The sequence below is a fragment of the Sabethes cyaneus genome, chromosome 2 (assembly GCF_943734655.1).
Source record: "Sabethes cyaneus chromosome 2, idSabCyanKW18_F2, whole genome shotgun sequence".
Lineage (NCBI taxonomy): Eukaryota > Metazoa > Arthropoda > Insecta > Diptera > Culicidae > Sabethes > Sabethes cyaneus.
In genome coordinates this window covers 214,168,213-214,181,173 of record NC_071354.1, presented here as the reverse complement: position 1 = coordinate 214,181,173, position 12,961 = coordinate 214,168,213, and positions in this window count along the sequence as shown.

The window sequence follows — 12,961 nt, the reverse complement described above, 5'->3', positions numbered from 1 at the left end:
AGGGAGGGGTCCCAATTCATCATAGAAAATATTCTTGCCTTCGAAAACCTTCACATGCCAAATTTGGTTCCATTTGCTTGATTAGTTCTCGAGTTATGAGGAAATTTGTATTTCGCTTGTATATGAGCCCCCCCTCCTAAAGTAGGGAGGGGTCCCAATTCATCATAGAAAATATTCTTGCCTTCGAAAACCTTCACATGCCAAATTTGGTTCCATTTGCTTGATTAGTTCTCGAGTTATGAGGAAATTTGTATTTCGCTTGTATAGGAGCCCCCCCTCCTAAAGTGGGGAGGGGTCCCAATTCATCATAGAAAAAATTTTGGTCTCCAAAAACACACACATGCCAAATTTGGTTCCATTTGCTTGATTAGTTCTCGAGTTATGAGGAAATTTGTATGGAAGCCCCCCCTCTTAAAGGGGAGAGGAGTTATAATTCCCCTTATAAAGAGGGGAGGGGTCTCAAATTACCCTAGAATAAATTCTTGTCACCGAAAACACCCACATGCCAAATTTGGTTCTATTTGCTTGATTAGTTCTCGAGTTATGCAGAAATTTGTGTTTCATTTGTATGGGAGCCCCCCCTCTTAGTGGGGGGAGGGGTCTCTAACCATCACTAAAACCTTCCCTGGCCCCAAAAACCTCTACATGCAAATTTTCACGCCGATTGGTTCAGTAGTTTTCGATTCTATAAGGAACAAAATACAGACAGACAGACAGACAGACAGACAGACAGACAGACAGACAGACAGACAGACAGACAGACAGACAGACAGACAGAAATCCTTCTTTATAGGTATAGATAGGTTAGAGCGATATATGTGGCTACTAACTTACCGACCCAGGATCACGGTCACGGTGCATGGAAAACATACTGTAGTGTAAAAGTGGCACTTTGGTTTTTCGCTTTGTTTTCGCTAGAGAGTAACCTTTTCGCTGGCTGTTGTTTTACTTTAATTATGCTCGAACGTGTGCTATCGCAGGGGAAATTGTTCATAAGCTAGTTCCGGGAAGAAAATTTCTACCTTAAATGTTATATTCGTTTTTCTATGTCAACCTTGCTCTTCTTAAGATTTGTAAATGCATAATTATAATTTGGACCCTAATATCTAGCAATGCTTATGAGAGTTGAAAGGAAAACGGGTATTTAACATGGCACGTGATACATGGAACATTTGTGTTTGTAAATAGAACCATCGCCATCTAGCAAAAAAGTGACAGTTTAAATTAAGTTAAAAAAAACACCACGTCTCTTCATTGCATTATCGATTCATTTGTTTGAAAAAATCACCTAAAATAAAAAAAATGCAGCTTTCGGTATTAACATATCAAGAAAACAGCAATTAAAAACCTCAACTCTGCAGAATAATATAAAAAATTTAGACCTAATTGGTCCTTACACCATGAAAACACGAAAAAACTAATATTTTCTGTGGCATTGCAACTGTCAAACTGCTTTTGCAAAACAGAACTAGAAAGTTCAGCGCAGTTCAACTGAGCAATTCGTAAACTGTGTACAGCAATCGAGGCTAGCTACAAAAGACCATCTCCTAGAATGTCGCAGCGGCATTTTGAATCCAGTGCCCTTCTGGCATGCAAAAAAATAGTTGTGAACTCGAGCATGTCTTGTAAGTGGCAATCATTTCCATTCGTTTGAAAGCGTTTAGGCTTATCGAAAAAAAATTGAGACCTCGCAATAGCAGAAAAGTAACGGATCCAGTTGCGCCAGCAGCAAATTGTGGATATCAATTCCGAAGAACAGCAAATCCTTCGTTAACACTAGATATACCAGACCAGTCATTTTGACTGGTCGTGCAATTTCAATTTGAAATTTCAACAACATATAACATTTGCTTTTAGAAACGATGTTATGACTTTTGTAGCTATAAGTAGAGAATACATTTTATGAACTTAATGTTACTTTATATACCCAAGTAGCACTTGTAACTAATTATATAAATAAAAAAATAAAAAAGGTTGCACAACAGTTACATTTAGGACGCTTGTAACGAATTAGGTTACATAAAATTGACAATAGTTACTTTTTAGTTTGGTGGTAACAAAAATCTCAAAAAGTTACCAGGTAGTTACCAAATGACAACATCGAAACCTTTTTTTCGAACTGTCATTAGCTTGATCGTCGCAAAACAGTTAATTTTCAGTTACGAGCAGTTACAAAAGCAAAAAAGTTAGCTAGTAACATTTTCGCAACAATTCGTTCACTGTTCCTAGTAAACACAACGGATTGAGCAAAAAATAATTTGGCTCACCTCCAAAGTTGTACTTATAAGTTTCTATAAACAAATAACAAAAAAAGATGGCACAACAAATGAATTATGATGCTTGTAACGAGTTAGGTCACATAAAATTAAAAATGCTTCCTTTTTAGTTTTGTGATGACCGAAATCTCAAGAAGTTACCAAGTAGTTACCAAATGACACAAATGAAACCATTTTTCAAGCTGTCAACTTGGTGGTCGCAAAACAGTTAATTTTCCGTTACGAGCAGTTACGAAGTCGAAAAAAGTTAGCTAGTTACATTTTCGCAACAACTTGTCCACTGTACCTTGTAAACGCGTGAATCTCAAAAATTTTGCTAATGGTAAAGATAAGCAATTGGTACACTGGTTGCAAAATGCGCTTGTGAATGCGTTTGCTCGCTCGATTGATATACGGAATCTTCTCCGGGGACATTGTTATTAAGTTATCAATTTAGTTTACCCTCAAATGTCAAAACGATCAAGTTACATTGAAACGAAACCGGCAATGTAAATAGGTTACTGTGTAACTTAAAAATGGCGATATAAGAAATATTTTAGTTACCAGGTGACGACAACAGATTTGATATTGGTTACCGTAACCAATAGCGTAACCAGATGTAAAGTTTAGGTTACATACAAGTAGAATGTAACTGAAATGTAACCTTGTATGATTAACGAAAGGCAAAATGGCTATGAATTTTTCTTAATGATAGCGAAAACTCAAAAGTTACTTTTGTTGAATTTCAATTTATTTTTGAATGATTTCTGGCAAAGAATAAATTTTAAAAATGAGAAAAAAATTAAAATCTTAATATTTTTGTAAAATTTGTTTTACAAAATATAAATTTATTAAAGTAGTAAGTAATGAAAAGTTAGATTAAATTAGAGCGCGTGAATTTTCCAAGGCTAGAATCATAGGTTTCACCATAAATTTGAAACTGCATTAAAATTTGTCTTGATATAACAAGCGAAATTAATACACTCTTCTATATTCATCAGTTAAGTTTACTGCTTGACGTTGATAGCCATAGATTGAAATAAATCTTCTTGCATTCAAGCAATATTGTAACCTGCTGCATTGTTTTAGCCATGCAATAAAAGATTCAAGATAACTAATTTGCCACCAATTGAAAATCAGTTTATAGTTAACGTGTAACTTCAACAGTAACCATTTTGTAACTATACATGTTACATATTGGTTATTGAGTAACTGTTAATTTAACCATATTTAGTTACATAAGTTGCGCTATTTCGGCTACACAAAGGTTATATTTTAATTCACTGTAACCCAAATTTTACATTTAAATTTGTCGCATATCAGACGCTGCGACTTAATTGTGACAACGTGTGCTACTTGGGTATATTAGTAACAAATATAATTTTTGTTTTTGCCATTTATACCAGCACCAGTCAAAATGACTGGTGCGAGATTCTATGAAGAAATGTAGCATTTCGGGAGAACAGTAAGTCCGAAGCATGAAATTATTCAGTGAAGTACCGTTCCCAATGGTTCTTGGCCATTTTTGTAGAGTTTTGTCGAGAGTCGGTCCTTTTCGGCGGTTCTATTCTTCAGCTGACCGATTTCTCGCCGGAGCTCTTTGAGATCGGAAGTCGAAACGCCCATAGGCTCTCATACGTTGAATTTTGCTCCATTTCCTTTTGCTATATCAGCAATTGAGATCCCTATCAAAGAACTGCTTCCACTCACCAACCACTTCGCGCTCGTTTGTGGCCAGGTTTCCCTGCGCGTTCCTACACATGTCAGGCCTCGGGGTGTATCCATTACGAGATCGGTTCACTTTCTCATAGAACTTGCGCATCTCACTAGCCTGAGATAGTGGTTCTAGCTCTCCTTCCGGCGTTTTGCGGCCTCACTGATGGCCGAACGTATCCTGCTCCATTTATTTTCGAGGGTCGAAGCACCTGGCCACAGAGGAAGACGCATAGTACGCGCGTAGTTCTCAGCACCTTGCAGGTTGTCTAATTACCGAATGTTTAACCGAGGAGGGTGGCTTCGTCGTGAGGTATATACCGTCGATAATTTTGATCGCACGAGTACTTCTGCTAGGTAATGATCTGAGTCGATATCCGTACCCCGAAGGGAGCGTACGTTGCTGATGTTCGAGAAACCCTGGCCTTCGATGAGAATATGGTCGATTAGGTTCAATGTTAGTTGGTCAGGTGATCTCCTGGTGGTTTTGTAGATCTATGCGGGGAAGGAATGTCCCCAGGCCTCGGGAAGCTGCAATGGTGATGCATCGCTGGCCGTTATCACTATACATTGCTTCCCTGTCGATCTGAGCGTTCATGCCTCCAATGACGATGATATCCCGTGGCGAGCAGCTACCGTATGTTGCCTCCAGCTAGACATAGAACGCTTTTTCTCGTCGTCGGGTCTACCTTCATGTGGCCAGTGCATGTTTATGATGATGTAGGTGAAGAAGCGGTCTGTTATCCTCAACACACAAATCCTCTCGCGATCCTGCATTCTGTCTATCACTACGAAGCCCGTTCCCAGCTCGTTGGTTGCTCCACCGTTCTGGTAAAATTGGGCGTTGCCGCCACGGATCCCCCACACCTTCCCGCTTTTGCGACAGATCTCCTGTAGTGCCACAATGTCGTACTTTTTGCGGTACTAACTGAACGAGCAACATCCTGTCGCCATCCACGAAGTTTAGTAATTTACAGTTCCAGGTAGGAAGCATCTATTCCAAATCCTAGTTTTATCGCCTTTGTCCATACTAAATGTTCCGAGTTGAATTTTCTTGATTTTTCGTAATATTTTAGATATAAAAAGCTTGCCTTACTAGGGCTATGCTACCGAGTATCATGATGGGGCTGCCATCGTATAGCGCCGAAACAAGACAGTGCCTCCTTGCCTGTCGGTATACGACCTTAGTTTCCACCAGGGTTGACTGCCACATCTCCGCTAAGGTTGCTCGTATTCCGGCTGGTAGGGTAATCAACCTATTTTGGACCCCATCTGTAGCTGTACATAATTTGGACACATACAGCAAAATCAAATGGAAGTGTCCAAATTATGTACAGCTGCAGATGAGGTCCAAAACAGGTTGGTTACCCTACCACGAGGAGGTAGAGATAGAAGTTGCTGGATAAGAGGCTAAGGACCACTATGCGGTCTGTGTTGCACATTATTCAGTCGTTCACCAATCGTTTCTTATCCACCAGTCATTTTGACTGGTTTTGGTATAAATAGGTATATTTAAAATGCTGGTATATCTAGTGTTAAGGACGGACTACCGAGTGAGCTATACAAGCAAAGTATGGCAGAGAAACACTTGCTTAGAGCCTTGTACTGGTTCCTTTTCAAGATCTAGATTGCGGGCTTGAAAAGTTGAATGGCAAATGTATGCATCGGAGTGTGGAACCTCCGGTTTCTGGTGACGAAAATTAGATGCGTGTCACATCCCAGACCCTGTTACGCCGACTTCCACCGCGTTTCATGGTACCCCGCTACTACGGAGCAAATTTTTAGAATTACAATTTTTACAGATCTTGCCGAAATGTCGGGAGTATAACGTGCCGCTGTCGCATCGCATCTTTATTGATTTCAGCAGTAGATTTCAGCATGGTTTTCCGGATAATCCGACGCGACTGATCAGAGCTACATTGGCCCGAGTAGTGTATTTCGTGTGCATTTCGGGGACACTCAAGTCTCTTCAAAACGCGACGAAGATTGAAACGGCTTATCCTGCATGCCATTCAGCATTGCTCTTGAGGGGATGATTTAACGAGCAGGGATCGAAACGAAAGAAAGCACTATTTTTATCAAAGTAGCTAACTCCTTGGCTTCGCAGATAATATTGATATCATAACAAGGATCTTTGTGATCGCGGGGGCAATGTACGCTAGCAGTTTAGTAAGCGGGGTCTCGGCGGGATGGGTTAAAAAGAAATGCGTCGAAGATCAAATACAGTGGACCCCCGTTCGTTTGAACGATTCCTCATGCAAACTAACGGGGTTAGTTTTTAATTTGAACAACTGGTAACCCTAAATATGCTGGAACTAGTGTGAACTGGCTGCCCTGCTGTTTGTTATTGTTTTGGTGGTTTGATTCAGTTGGCAGTTGCAAGCAGCGAATATTTCATTCTCCGATCGGATTTCTATTATAATCGTTGGGAAAACGCAATGTGAAATAGATTAAACACGCAAGATCAGCACAAACAAACCGTGTTTATGTGCATTGTCTGTATAAGCAAATGATGCCGTGTTGAGAACGACATTGAACCATTTTTAATTTGCACGTCGTGCAAATCAGCAGGGTTCAAATTCAAAAGTGTTCAGATTAAAAATGGTCAAACGAACGGGGGTCCACGGTACATGAAAAGTCAAAGGAAACAAACGAGTGCCTCCCACGGACGGTAACCGTTTACGGCGACGAGCTAGAAGTGGTAGATGAGTTTTTGTATTTGGGATCGCTGGTGGTCGCTGATAACAATACTAGTAAGGAGATTTAGCAGTGTATTCAAGCGATAAATCGGACCTGGCTTGCCCTTCATAAAATGCTACGATCAATCAGCAGTGTTGGGCACAATTCGCTAAATTGCTAAGCGTTTTCGCTAAATTTGGAGTACGTTAGCGAAACCGTTAGCTTTGCTAAAAATAAACCCTTGAAATCGCTAATCGCTAAAGCTGCATGGAAATTGTGAAATCATTCAAATTTTATCTCGCCGTTTTTATATTGCATTGGTCAGAAATAATGTCGCAAATTAACTAGTTTGTATGCGGTTGAATCGCCAAAACAATAGTATTACTGTCTGGTGAATGACAGAGGGAGTATCTTGATATACCGAGAGTTCCACACATCTTTTCCATATAAGTCGCATTCAAATGAGTTTTAATTGAATCGAAATTCGATTTCCGGCAATAATAACATAATCCTTCACCGGAAAGATGTTTTTCACCAGCATCTTCAGCAAGCCTTGACTGATGCATCCACATAAAAATGTTCATTTTGGCGAGGTACTTCTTCAGTGTTTAGTTCTGACCTCCCTAAGGCGCGGAAGGCTGAGGGCACCTTGCTCTCGGTGTCCGTTTTCAGCTTCTACTGCACTTAACCATTCTCTAGAAGGGAGAGGATGTTGTATGTGCTGGATCGGCTATATACGGCAGGCACGAAGTGCCTCACCATGTCCAACTTCTTCACTCCGTCCGGGCTGCATCTGTACGAACAAAGCATCGAGTGTAGTTGCTTGTCTGTTTTCGTCACAACTGCTTAAAATCAATTGATAACGCTGTCAAATTATTCATGTACACAATCAATCACCAGTTGGCTGGGTAATCGCATGAAAAATTGCTAAAATCAGTTAATTTTTTATGCATGTATTTTGTCCAAAAATCATGAATTGTGTACAGTTATTTGCGCTACATATAGCATACTAGCTGTAAGCCGCGCGCGTCGCCTCGCGTCTAATTGAGAGCAAATTAGAGGTACGCTATGTAACGCTAACGCTATGTAACTCTATGAGGTACAACTACGTTACTTTTGCTCGTCTTGAATGCAATCTGGTATGATTGGTTTGACTCTTTGCTTAATGTGGGCGATTATTACCACGAAAATACATATCGCGCCCCTCGTTTTGGCTACAGACAAGGCTCTTATATATATAGAAGATGCTCGAACAAAAATATAGTAATTTTTGGGTAATTTAGATTTAGCGATTAGCGAAATTTTCGCTAATCTGAGTTTATCGATTAGCGAGCTAACTTTTTCGGCTAGCGGATTAGCGGTTAGCGACGCTAAATTTTCGGTTAGCGGTTCCCACCACTGTCAATCAGTGCCGTCGTACGAAGCTGGCAATGTATAAAATCTTTTTTGAAGGGGAGGAAGTGTCTGATGCGAAGAATGATTAATTGGGTCAACTGTAAAATTTCGATGTAGACCAAAAATATATTGGGTTGTGCGATGGCAGGTACGGTCTGCGCCTACACTCTTTCGGTTTGTACCAGAATATTTTACTTGCTAAACTACCGCCGTTCGTTCTATTAGGCAAATACCGTATGTAGTCTAATGCCTAGTTTTGTTTTATTCTCCTAATTCTATCATTTCCGTATACGTGAAGTGGCCCTCATCTCTCACGAACATGATCTTGTAGTTTTTGCCTGAACCCGGATAGATAAACTTCTAGGCGAGTTGAAATTCACAGTACTAATATTTCTAGCGTGTGGTCTTTGTTTGGCTGGCAACGGATTTCCGTTATAAATACTGCGCACTAGCTCTTTGGTCTCGGGGGTTGGGAGGCGGATGTGACTGTATGTTTTAAAGCTTCTGTCGACTACCGCGAATGATCAGGTCGCCTTGCGCTCAATTTACTTTGTAGACCTATCTTGAAAGATGAAATTTGTTCCATGGTTCGAGCCCTGATAAGTTGATAACCACTGATGGTCCGAGAAATGTCTTCCTATTGGTTCATTTATGGTTGTTTGTGTTGGAAAATTGATGGTGGGTGCTCGGTTGAGGACAACCGGTGGTAGGCGAGGTGACGAGATCTCCACTTTTTCACTAGACTACATTATACAACTCAAGTAGTACAAAATGTTCAGAGCAAAGCACATTTACATCTATCATTTTCCTCTCATCTCCATTATATTTAAAATATGACATTCCGGTTTTTAGCAACGAGATGTCAGTGTCAATTCGTGGAGTCCGCGCAGGACCGGAACGCCTCAGCATGGCATGTCGGTTATGCTTGGGGCGGTGTCTTAGTGGGCGACATTGCCTGTCTCATCAGGTGGAATTGGTGTTTGAGGTCCCCCTGACTCTTTATTGATGACATCACAAAAGGGCCCGGCGCAGAGTTTAAGACGCTATTAAGCAACCAGCTGGACAACCCGAAAAAATGAAAACAAAAATTATATATTATTTCGCAAATGAGTGATTTTCCAAAATTAGACTAACTCAATGTTTAAATTAATAATAGAATAATACTCTTAAATAGCAAAATTGGCTTCAAAATTCATAAGTCTCATAAGTGGTGTTCAGATTTCTACCAACCCCCAGTACAACACACTCCCCTAACGATGGCTATCTTAGCCAGTAACCTCTAATTCTGCAAGAAGGTAACGCTAAAGAACCGTAGAAGCCCACCTTGAGTAATGGGTAGGTATACCATGAGGTGCTTAACTTTTTTTTCAACGCACATAAATTTTCCCCAGCACACACATAGATATGTATATATTCAAATGCAGTAACCTTCACCGTTGACCCCAGGATAAGAATTTTTCCTTCCCATTATTCCGCCGTACAGCACCTATTTACCTTCGATCCCGAGTATGTATTAAAGGAAGTTCTAGCAAAGCTGTTTAAAGCGTGGTCACGGTTTATTTTTAGTTTGCTTAGCCGGTACGGACGGGTTTTATGCACTGTGCGCGGGACGAATTATGTTCAACATCACGAATAGGAAATTGTTTTCGCGTGTAATTAATTTTTGTTAATTAGTGCTCTGAATGGTTTGGTGGAAAAGTGATTATTTCACTCGGAAATCGGACTTCTAGTTGGGGCCTGCAGGTTCAAATATCATTTTTTCTCTGAATATTTCGATATCAGACAGGGATTGAGATTGCTATTTGATTTAATTGGAAAATGTAAGCTATAACTTGCGGAGAAAAATGTTGCTTCCTATGTATTTTGTCATCATTACAGTCAATTTACGAAAATTACACTAAATTTAACTGACCTTTCCTCTGTTTTTTTTTTCAGGTATGTGGAATAACACAACCACCATTATTTCACTCGTTATCAACCGACCATGAACCAACCAGCAGTGGCTATTCAGGATGCCGAATCGATAAACGGCGCCCGCTATTGGTTTGTAGCGGTCAGCTCCGGTGCCGTGTCGTCTCCCGTCCCGGCTATCCCTGTGTAGCAGCAGCAAACAAGCTAAAATATCGTTTCCTCTTGTTAGCATTCATCACACCGGGATTTTTTCCAATCCAAATTATTCCTGCCAACCTGCTAACTAGCGAAAACATCCTATCTGTAGCCGTGTATTGGTGAGTTAATCGATAGCCGAATCCGCAGTTATTGCTCGTAACGCAATGTATTATCGGATCGGGCTTCCCATCTATATCCTAGTGGAATATAATTTAATCACGCTACTGCTGACGGCATAGTGGCAGTGATGATGGCAAACTTAGCCAATAATGATGTTTACTGTTTCGTAGTTGTAGCTTTGGGTTCCACTGTTGTATCAGGGAGAACTTTGATCCATCCAATGGGTGCAAATTGGTGCTTTTATTGGCGCCGGACGTCAGTAGACCGTTTGAAAGGTTATACGGTGTTGTACTGATTTTATCAGTCGCACTATGGATTTTGGGGAAAATGCTAGTTTCCGAACGATTTAATAATTGATTTATTTTCAATCGCGCATTTGTACTTTTGCTGCTACGGGATAGAGAGTAGGTGGTAGTTATTTAAATGGACATTTGAAAGGTTGAAATATGTGATTAAATGAATGAATGCGAAACATTTAATTTAAGGGAGGATATTTAGAACTGCGAAGACCATTAGAAGCAAAACGCATCATAAAAATGATAATATTTATTAAGTTGGTTAAATTATAAAATTTACTTGCCTAGAAACACAGCTTTTAGAGATACAATTTCCGTTGGAAACTTTTTTCACCTTCTTTATTTAAGAAAGGCAAAATTAATTCAACATTTCACCTTTCTTCTGTGCGTGGAGGATTTTATCAGAGGAACATAACAATCAATGAACGATTCGGTCCTCTTTTCTTATTTGGACACGCACGTATACGAAGGTATTTAATTTTTACGATCTCGACGAACAACTATGCATAACCTTTCTTCGAAAAAAGAAGAAGAAAATTAAAACGCAAGGGGGAAAAACCTCGTAACATTCACCTTGTACGCTACCTTGAATGCAAGAAACCGTGTGCGTGTGAAACAAACGGAAATCGGAAGTAAGGCGGACAGCAGCGCGCAGCAGCGGCAGGAACAGTTGCAACCCTGACTGACTGTGTGAAGTTTACATCGCAAACAGGTGAACTTTGTTTGAAGCTGCCTATACCTACACGTGCCGTCGCCGCCATGCCGCGCCGGGTCGATGCGAACGATTTAAACCCAGGGTGTGCGAGAATTATAGGTATAGGTAGGGATATATCGAGAGTGGTACATAAAGCAGAACGCTTCGGCCAAACTTTTCTGCTTTTTCTTTGAAAGTGAAAAATCATGCTCGCTCCGCTGTTGGGAAAACATTTGGTAGGGTGATTGTTGTTTTTCGATTCTCAGCGTAAAATGTAAAATTTTTGAACTCGAGGCACAAAGAGGCTTTTAGAGTACAACAATTTCGTTGCATGGTTAAGGATATTTCGAAGAATGAAAATCAATTCTAAATTTTTTTTAACATACCTACCGAAAATACAGACAGGCAGAGAAACCGAAAGTTTTGCTTCACTATCGATTTTCCTATAATGTTGATGTTGAAACGGAAAACTGCTGAGTGCTCACAGTCGGCGGAGTAAGAAAACCTGCGAAGTCATTTCGAGCAGCACTGTTATGTTCGTGTATACCTACAAGACGATCGTGGTAGTTTCGATGTTTTCCTGCTTCGGAAGGCTACGCAGTCAGTATGTGCCATGATTGATGATCGATGGTTTTTCACTTTCACATTCAAAAACTTCAAGCGATAGTTTCCCTTTCCAGCGGTTGGTGATTAGCAGAAACGTTTGCTTATTGTGTGCTATGTCGAATGACTCGGGCGACAGTTTGATTATGATTTTGAGTGCGGCGAAAATGTTATGGGCAGAAGAGAAACCGTAAAATTTATTTTTCGACTAAAAATTTCATCGGATGTAATTTCTGTTTGTTTAAAATTGGATTTTTCCAGTTCTTTTGAAACTTTGTTCGATAACAATTTCTAAATCCAATTTACAATCATCGAGTAATTGCCCTTATTTCATATATTCCATTATGCTGCTAAATTGAAAAAGTATGGAATCAATGCAAAATTTTTAGAGTGCGGTTGCAAGAGTATTTAACAAAACGTGAACAAATTGTTCACTTTCAATAAACAATGTGAACCATATACCACAAGGATTTCACTTGGGTCCTCTTCTCTTTATTGTATACGTTTTTTTCTGCTTTCCAACGGATCGTTATTTCGAACAAAACTGTTTCGATCGATCATTTATCCATTTGATTTTACTCCGAAATACCGATTCGTTGGAATACAGAGTAAGGGTAAAAATTTATTTGGTCTAAATTAGTGCTTATCTATTCAAATGAAATGCGGTTGTTAATGGACTACGAATTACTACGAATGATTTAGAAATATTTTTGAACAAAATCATTACGCTCCATATATGAAACAAAAAAATCCGCAACGGAACAACAAAAATGAAATTCTGTGAAATTTAGAAATAAGATAGTTTGTTAAGAAATCAGCATTATCAAAAAGGGAATCTAGCAATTTAGCCATAATCTTAGGCCAAAAGCTAAGTCCTACTGAACATTACGCCGTATGAACAAAAGAGTTAGAGCAAACTCTCCCATAAGATTTACACGGAAAAAACACAATAAACAGAGTTAGAGCAAACTCTCCCATAAGATTTACACGGGAAAAGCAAAGCAAACTGTTTTATTCATGCGGCCTATTGTAACGCAATTATGAGTATCCTACCCTCCTTTTAACATCATTCTTCGCCTACTATTTCTGTGTTAGTT